The sequence below is a fragment of the Meleagris gallopavo genome, chromosome 6 (assembly GCF_000146605.3).
Source record: "Meleagris gallopavo isolate NT-WF06-2002-E0010 breed Aviagen turkey brand Nicholas breeding stock chromosome 6, Turkey_5.1, whole genome shotgun sequence".
In the NCBI taxonomy this organism is placed as follows: Eukaryota; Metazoa; Chordata; class Aves; order Galliformes; family Phasianidae; genus Meleagris; species Meleagris gallopavo.
This window is the reverse complement of record NC_015016.2, coordinates 33,352,613-33,361,052: the sequence shown is the minus strand read 5'-3', so window position 1 is coordinate 33,361,052 and position 8,440 is coordinate 33,352,613. Positions and strand designations below refer to the sequence as shown.

Sequence of the window (8,440 nt, the reverse complement as noted above, 5' to 3'; positions counted from 1 at the left end):
AAAAAAACTAAAAACAGCCAAGGATGGTAATGGCCTAGCAGCTGACATGAAGACAGACATATTTTTGAGAAAAGGAGGAGGCGGCTGATAAACCCAAGACATACTTGGGCATTCCCCAAGGCCAGCTGCCCATCACCTTGAGAGGACTGCGGAGATGCAGCAGCGTGCAAATAGGCTTCTGCAAGGAGGCCAGCTTTCTCCAATAGCAGGTAGAGCTGTGCCACAGCAGGATGCAGACAGAGACCGTGTCTACATGCAGGAAGACAGGACAATGCCTATTCTGGGTTGTTAGCCTCCTCTCCAGGTACTAGCGGAGATCAAGTCAGATCTTAAGTGTCACCAGGAGGAACTAGCTGTGCAGCTGTCCCTGCGGCTGCTATTCTTGTGGTGGGGATAGCTGAGCTCTACAAGAAGGGGTATTCCAGAGCCTGTTGCCATTGGGAGACCCAGCCAATAGGTCTGCCTGCACCACTCCAAGTGCTCCTGTTTATCCCATAAAGAGACCATTATTTGCCCATAGCTTTCACAGGAGAAGGGCTCTTAAGTGGCACACGCCAGAATGGTGCCAAAGCACACAGAGATGCATCACTAGGTTTTTGTCCTTCCCATCTATGTGAATATTGCCTTCTTTTTTTCTTTCCTTTTCGCAGCTGCAAGTTCAGAAGTTAATGTGCGTTATCTGTGGATGAGGAAAACCACTAAGTGGAGAACAATCTTTAATAATGAAAGTGCAGAAGAGAGACTAGCAGTGGTGTTTTTAAGACTTTCGACTTTCCCATGATGTTGAGAATCCGTCCCCTCCATGTTTTGTGCTTTATGTTTTGTACCATCACTTTGCCTCTCACCTAAAAACTGCACCTCTTGTGTTCTTTGTTCATTCTGCTCTGGTGTCAGCCAAAATTGTGACTTGTGGCCTCTTGTGGTTAGTGTTTCTTAAAAGTACACTAGCCAAAACTATTTTCTGCATTATTTCACCACAGTGAGATGAAACAATTAACGGATTGCAAATGTGACAACACTACCACACAAATGCTCTGCTTTGGGAATTCATCTCCTGCCTTAACTCAGTGCAGGGAGAGACGTGTCTTCACTCCTACATCTGTGCAAAGATGCCTAATTGAGTTCCTGTTGTCTTTGCTGCTAATGAGACTTCTGCACTCAGGAGGTGTAGTCTCAAAGGCACTATTAATCATTCTAAAGCCTCCCATTTACCACAAGCCCCAAGTAGGGTAGATGGATCTACAAACTGAGAAGTGAAAACAGCCTATGGTGACTATATAAAGGAGGGAGATCATCTTGCTGTAAACTTACAGTTAGTGCTAGCGTATACTTAAACTCTAAAAGAACTAGTGAATTCAACTGCCTAAAATGCACGAATAGCAACACTTGCCCCCGCAGAGAGGAACTTCCTCCTATAATCCATCAGTGATTTCAAGCTGGAACCTTCAGGAGGGTGCCCCCCTCTTCCCCTCCCAGCACAAGGAGATGCAGCCTCACACTGATCCTCTTGCAGCTCCTTTCTACTTTGTTCCTCTAATTTATTCCTTTGGGACCAGGGCTAACAGGGGGGTGATAATTACCTGCTGATTGCTTTATTAATTTAAGTGACCTGCTGGGCCACAGGAACCCACTTCCTGTGCTTCAGGGAGATAAGAGTCATGCTGTGGGTGCCTCAGTCCATGTCTGCCATCTCACACCTGAGTGCAGCCATCTGTACTGCCCTTGATCTAACAGAAGTGAAATATAAAATTAACATGATAAGACAGCTGGGGGCAGGTTAATTGGAAGCTGGAGACAGGTTTTTTCTTCTTCTGTTCTTTTATTCTCTGCATCTTGCCAAGATCCTTTAAAAGGTTTTTATCTGCCTGCTGTATGGTGATGCTGCTCACCAGAGCTTGCCACTGTTCTTGCAGAAAGCTGATATATTTCTGCAGGGTACTTAATTGTGGCACAGCAACTTTATGTACAGCAAGTCACAGAGCTGTCGCTAACAGGAGTTAGTCTATTGTGGTTCCTGGCCTCTGGGCTTCAAGAGAGATGGCACTGAATCTCAAAGGAAATATATGAGCTGCTTTCCAAACAGGCATGGATAGAATGGAACAGTGAGGACCTGCTGAACAGACTGGTACTTCCATTCCAACAGATAGTGGAGAGACAAATGCAAGTCCTACGGCCACCATTCCCAAAAACTCAGTCTACACAAGTCAAAGATGTGAATCCTTCTATAGCCAAAATATCTCTGGCTGTAAGGTTATCCCAAACAAGGTTATTGCCATGGTTGCCTGATCTCTCACTGTCAGAACCCAGCATGTTGTTTGCCATTTCTGTTTGCAGGTCAGTCTGATACTGTTTGCAGGTACACTGGTGTGCAGAGGACTACCCTTAATAGGAAATTAAGGCCTCATTAAACACCTTTATAACCTGTATTTTCAAGCTTTTCACACATAGAACTCCTCTTCATGGTTTAAAAAATGAAACTCCAGGTGTAATAGGGATCCATCACGTCTCACAGGTGCAGATGCAAAGAGTTTGTAGTATTTTAAAGGTTTATCCAGCCTAACTGTGTGTCCAGATTTGTTTTTTTCTTTTCCTTCTTGAATGATCTTTTCCATCCTTCCAAAATGCAATTAGTAAAGTTCATCAGGAGTGGCATCAACTTTAGAGAAAGCAAATTTGAAACAAGTGACAAATGCTTCTCCTGCTGGCTAGGATGGCAGGCTGTGTGTGCCTAACCAGCTGTGTCTATTTGAGACTGTAGAACAATACTTGTATTCTATTCATAAATTATCTATGGATGTGGAAGATGGTTTCATGTAAGTCTTCTTCCTACACAGTTGGCTGAATTTACCCTAATTCTCTAATCTTGTCCACACCAGCACATCTTTCTTCACCGCAAAGCAGCAGTGTAATAAGATCTCTGAGTATCTTAGCAGAGGTCATTAAGTTTCACCTTCAGCAGCACCTCCCTTGGTATATAAATTTGTGATAATTACATGATGACTCTGTTTCTTCCTTTCATTCTGATATCCACATCTTAGTTTTTATAAAGACAGGATTGCATGTGGTTGACGTGGCTGTTTCTTCATGGAATAGACTTCTGAGCAGGAGGAATAAGAGAAGTTAGGATGCACAGAAGTGCAGTATGAGGCTGTTTTCAGAACATACCCTCTCCCACTCCACCCATAAACCTTAAATTACTAATTTTCCTCAGCCACAAGGCATGGAGGAAAAAAGAAAGATCAAGGTATTTTAGGTAGGCAGCTTCAAGGAAACAGACTAAAAAGGGAATAAATAACTCAGTCAGCTCCTATTTAAGCAATGTTGGTAAAGTTCTTTGAGTGTCTCCTCACAGCTTTGCTGAGGAATTTTTTACACTGTTCTATAAGATTAAAGCTAACCTCAACAGCTTTAAATCTCCAGTTTCATGGATGCCATATATTATCATTCTTGAAGCATAAGAAAAAAAGAGCTGATTAGGGAGCCACATTGAAGACAGAACTTTACTGAGTTGTCCAGTTTTGAAGATGCATAAAATTGTTGCTTGTTCCTGGGCATTTCTTTTAAAAGGGTGAGCAAACTGATTAGGTTGAACCTGTCATTGCCTCTTTATTGTCCACAGATCCAGCCATTGCCTTTAGCAAGAAAGCAAAGCAGAAATGCTGCAGGCAGCTATTTAAACTGCACTTTACTGAAGAAATTATGCAGGGTTTGTCTGGCATAGAATCACTGGCATGTGTAAACACCAGATGTAAGTGAAACACAGTTTCTTAACTAGAATGCTGTGTTTAGGCCAATAAAAGTAATGTATTATTATAGACAATGCTCCTGGTACCTATATCTGGGCTATGTATCAGCAGCATCTTCTGTCTCCCTGGGCCTTGCCAGGAGATGCTCTGACCACCTGGCTCTGCTGGTTTAGTGCTGGGAAGGGCTGCAGCTGAGCTACGCATGCATGTCCTGCTCTTGGGCTATGCTCTGAGACAGTGTTCCTTGGTGTCTGCAGAGATCCAACCTTGCTGTCTGATGTAGCCTTCTGCTTCTTGCCTCAGTGCTTGTATGTCTGTCCTTGCAGGGTGTGCTCTGGCTCCAGACTCCTGAGGGAGCAAAACAAGCAAGACCTTATTCCATCCAAGGGATGATAAACCCATGCCTGCTGGGTGAATATGGAGAGGAAAAGGAGCATCCTGCAAGCAGGGATATAGTCTGCAAGGTCACTGACTTTTGTTCTGTCTGCTGAGAAAGCCTGCAAGCAGGGCAGAAAGCTGTCTCAGGCTCTGCCTTCATGACCTCGTCTTCTCCAAACTGCTGCTGTTCCCAGTGTTGGAGAAGGCCACAGGCTGTGTACCCAGGTGAGTGCAGGCCTGTGCCAAGGTGGTCACAGCAGCTGGAGGAAGATACACCTCCCCGAAGATGTTGCACTCCATAAGCTGCGTCTAATGGGGAAGGGTGTGGGTAGATGGAGTCAGTCAAGATGCTGAGCTTGACTGCAGCAACATGTTTAGCTGCTATCAGACAAGTGTGGAGTCAGTGAGGCTTTGCAGGGGCTTATGGTAACTACAGGTCTGGAATATTAGTAGGAAATGCTTCCGTGAAACTTTTCTTAGTCCCAGAGCAAGTGTGAATCTAGAACTGAACCTGCTTTTGCAAGACTTTGTTTTTGTTCCTGTAGCAGCAAGAGGACGTTTGATTTTCTTCCTTCCATTTCTTGGAACTGCTGCATGATAAAAGCACTCATGGGTCTGCAGAAGAGGCTAGCAGAACAAGGGCAATAAAAATGCTGTAGGCTTGCTAAGATCCTCCTGAAGCCTCGGTAGTTTGTGATGTCCGGATCCAAGACTGAGAAGAGAGATTGTTGGTTTCTCTGCATGGTGGAGTCAACAACAGGACAAACCGTACTGCAGAGACAAAGCCTGCACTAGCAGTGAGCATTTCATAAGTGAACAAAAATACGAAAGCATGTGAGGCACATTGAAGGATAAAGGCTGACACTACAAGGGTTAGGTGGTGCAGAGAGTGACCTGGCAGAGAGTTAGAGGCACATGATTAGGCTGCACCTCAAGGTACTGTGTTCAGTTTTGGGTCTCTCACTACAAGAATGACATAGAGGCCCTGGAGCATGTCCAGAGATGGGAACAAAGCTGTAAAGGGTCTGCAGCGCAAGTCTTATGAGGAGCAGCTGAGGGAATGGGAGTAGTTCAGTCTGGAGAAGAAGAGGCTCAGGGGAGACCTTGTCACTCTCTACAGCTATCTGAAAGGACATTGTGGTGAGGTGGGAGTCAGCCTCTTCCCCCACATTACTAGCAGGGGAATGGTCTCAAGTTGCACCAGGGGAGATTCAGGTTGGATGTTAGGAAAAATTTCTTCTCCGAAAGAGTGGATAGATCATGGAACAGGTTGCTCAGGGGGGAGGTGGAACGTTGTCCCTGCAGGTGCTCAAGAAACATTTAGATATTTTATTAAAGAAGATGGTTTTGTGCAGAAATATTGCTGTAGGTGAACAATCAGACTGGATGATCTTGGAGGTCTTTTCCTCCCTTGGTGATTCTATGATTCTACGTTCATATGGGAACTGTTGAGACATGGCCTGAACCACTGATTGATCACCTGAAGCAAGGACTGAGTCAGCCATGGGAGCACAGGTGAAGGCGGTTCAGCTGGTGACTGGAAGGTGTGGAACCTGGCTGTAACACCAACTGTAACAATGATAGTCCTACAGATTTTGCCACAGACTCACTATAAAACACCTCTGAAAACTTCTACGTTTTATGGAGTAGTTTTTCCCATCTGACCTGGCTGTTTTTCAGTTTCCTATGTGTGGCACAGCCATCAGCCTGCTGGAAGGCTCTCAGTGTCCCCACTGGGTGCTGTTCCTCAGCAGCTGGGAAGAAGGAAGAGTGGCCCTTCGTGCTCACTGTAACATCTGTTTCACCCACAACATGCTGCAGCCGTTGAGGACAGGACCTGAGGTTTTCCAAAGATGTTTAATGATGACAAAAATAATTCAATAAGCTGACCAAAATAAGGTACCCTACAATGTTCTCCTTCTTGGATAAAGCACATAGTTATCGAAGGTCATTAGCTGTGCTGCAGAAGAGCTGTAAGTATCCTGATGCTTTATTAATCACAAAATGCTAGTACCTGTTTAAGTTCCCAGCTTTGCTTAAGCCATCTGGGAGCTGCACAAGCAATCTGATAACAGGTTTGCACCACTGGTCTGTTAAATGAATTTCATTAACCTCCCACTCTGTAACAGTGCGTGTTTTATGCAGCTTTCTCTTTCTATCATGCAGTTCACTGAATTACCAAGGAAAACAGTGTTTTCTGAGCCTGGAAAAGGCCGGAGAGCATAGTTCTGATCACACTGATTTTGCATCTGAACTCTTAAATTAATCCCCTGTTCCTTCTGGCCTGTTTAAGACAGGAAGGTTTGCAACTTTCTTTTTTATTACTGTGGCACCACATAGTGAGGAATGAACTGGCTTTTCCATTACAAAGCACTTTTTCATTTCTGAGCACGCTGAAGCCTGGCATACAATGCTAACTCAAGGCACAGGAAGTTTTTTTAGCAGCTTAAAGAAAATTAGGCTTTCTTTGAGATTTGGGAGCAAACAGGGTTATTTGTTTCTAGGGGAAAAACTGGGTGGTTTCAGCTGGAGTCTGGCAAAACAGTGCATGGAGAGAGCCAGGAAAGCCAGGTTGTTTTGTTGGCTCTAAAGATACTCTTTCCCCTACTCTGACTAAGATTTTATTTTTAAAAACAGACAAGATTCCAGCAATCGCTTAGTTCTCGCTTTGAGTAAGTTTCCTCTTTTTGATTTGCATACTGTGTGTGCCTTTTTAACGTTTATTTATTTCCTTTGCCAGCTCCACACTGAGAACAGATAGCCTACCCCTGAGGTATCAGCACAAGGAGGAATCACTTCTGTCCCTGCTGCGAACAGCCACTTTCTATCAGCCTCAGTACTACATCCTCAGCACGACATGATAGGGATCAACATCATGCATCCAGCGCCTGTATGATTTCAAGGGGATATGGAGAAGGTTCATACTGCTCCTAGTCACCTTTCCAGAATGTATTCCCATCCCATGCAACCATGTCAATGTAATGAGATTACAGCACAATTATTTCCAAGCTCATGCTCCTCCTTAGCTACATCTCAACCTAGAGATGCAGCCTTCTTTCCCTGAAGATGCAGTGGAATTTGTCTCCTCTATCACTTCTGCTGACAAAATGTTAATAATGTCACTGGGAATACCATGTGCTTTATGGTCAGCTGTCTTTGTTTTATTTGGAAGTAAGATGCCTGAATAAGTCCAAAATAACCTGCAACCTTAAGCTGGAGGAAAAATTGATTGACTGCACTGAAGTCATTACTGGAAGTAAGCAGTGTTAAGCAAGATATATGAATGTATAAATCTACATTGCTCTTTGTCCATTTGAAGATCATAGTGTAATGCAGATCTATGATCTGTAGGTTAGTTTTGACTTCAATTAGTAGCGGGTTGTGTATTGAATTTTATTTTCTTACAAAAATAGTATAATACATAAAACAGAGAGGTTTAAATTAATGCAGACTTAGTTCCCCTGAAATCACGTACACAGTCAACAGAGACATGGTGTTTTGTTTTTATAACACAAATACAACAGCAGAAATGCCCAAGTGTGTGCTATCATTTATGTGTTGTCCTCTCCTCAAGGCAAAATTGTCTGTGTGCCTATCTATGTAGTGAGCATAAGAGAATTGTAAAAGATAAATATGAAGTAGTGTGTTAATATAGGTCCGCCTTCAAATGCTAAACTAAGACAAAATTCAAATGGAAAAATATTAAAAATAAATGTCCCTTCTCTCTAAAACCACAACATGGAAAAAATGCAGCCTTCAACAAAGTTAACCCTTTGTGTTTCTTGGAGCCTGCAGACCTCACAGCAGTATGTCAGTGAGAGTTGCCAGCGTGCTTCATCCTCGTTTAACAGTGGGAGGAAGCTGATACAGCCCATCTGTTTCATTTTGGAGGTACAAAGCTTAGGAAGATGAGATGCTGATTTGTCACATGTAATTCAATCCTCTGAATGACAATGTTGTAAGAGAGTTCCAGTCTTCTTTGTGCATTTCTCTGACCTCCTTGCCTTTGATCAAACCAGCCCCTTTCCTTTCATGCGTCTGTTGAAGACAATAGCTAATGAGCAGCCTTGCAGCAGTGCTTGTACTCTGACCAGCACATAATTTGATTGCCCAAAAGAAAGTAATGTTGATTGTTGTTAAATATAAATGTCTCATAGGATAAATAATCTCCAGTGCAACCATTTTTCAGTCACATATACTTTAGGCTTTGGTTTGTTCCTTTTGTCTAATGCTACTCAGTTTTCTACATGAAGTGCCTCTTGTGACATCAATTCTGAGTCCTGTCAATGGTTCTTGTGCCACTACAACCACACAGA

At 43.4% G+C, this 8,440-nt stretch overlaps 1 long non-coding RNA gene across 1 annotated transcript; it reads left to right on the top strand.

Moving 5' to 3' along the window:
- The first annotated feature begins 5,588 nt into the window (after positions 1-5,588).
- On the top strand, positions 5,589-7,288 carry LOC109368246. Its single transcript, XR_002116087.2, has 2 exons — positions 5,589-6,097; positions 6,865-7,288. It is a non-coding gene; the product is annotated as an uncharacterized LOC109368246 (long non-coding RNA).
- The last annotated feature ends 1,152 nt before the right edge of the window (positions 7,289-8,440 follow it).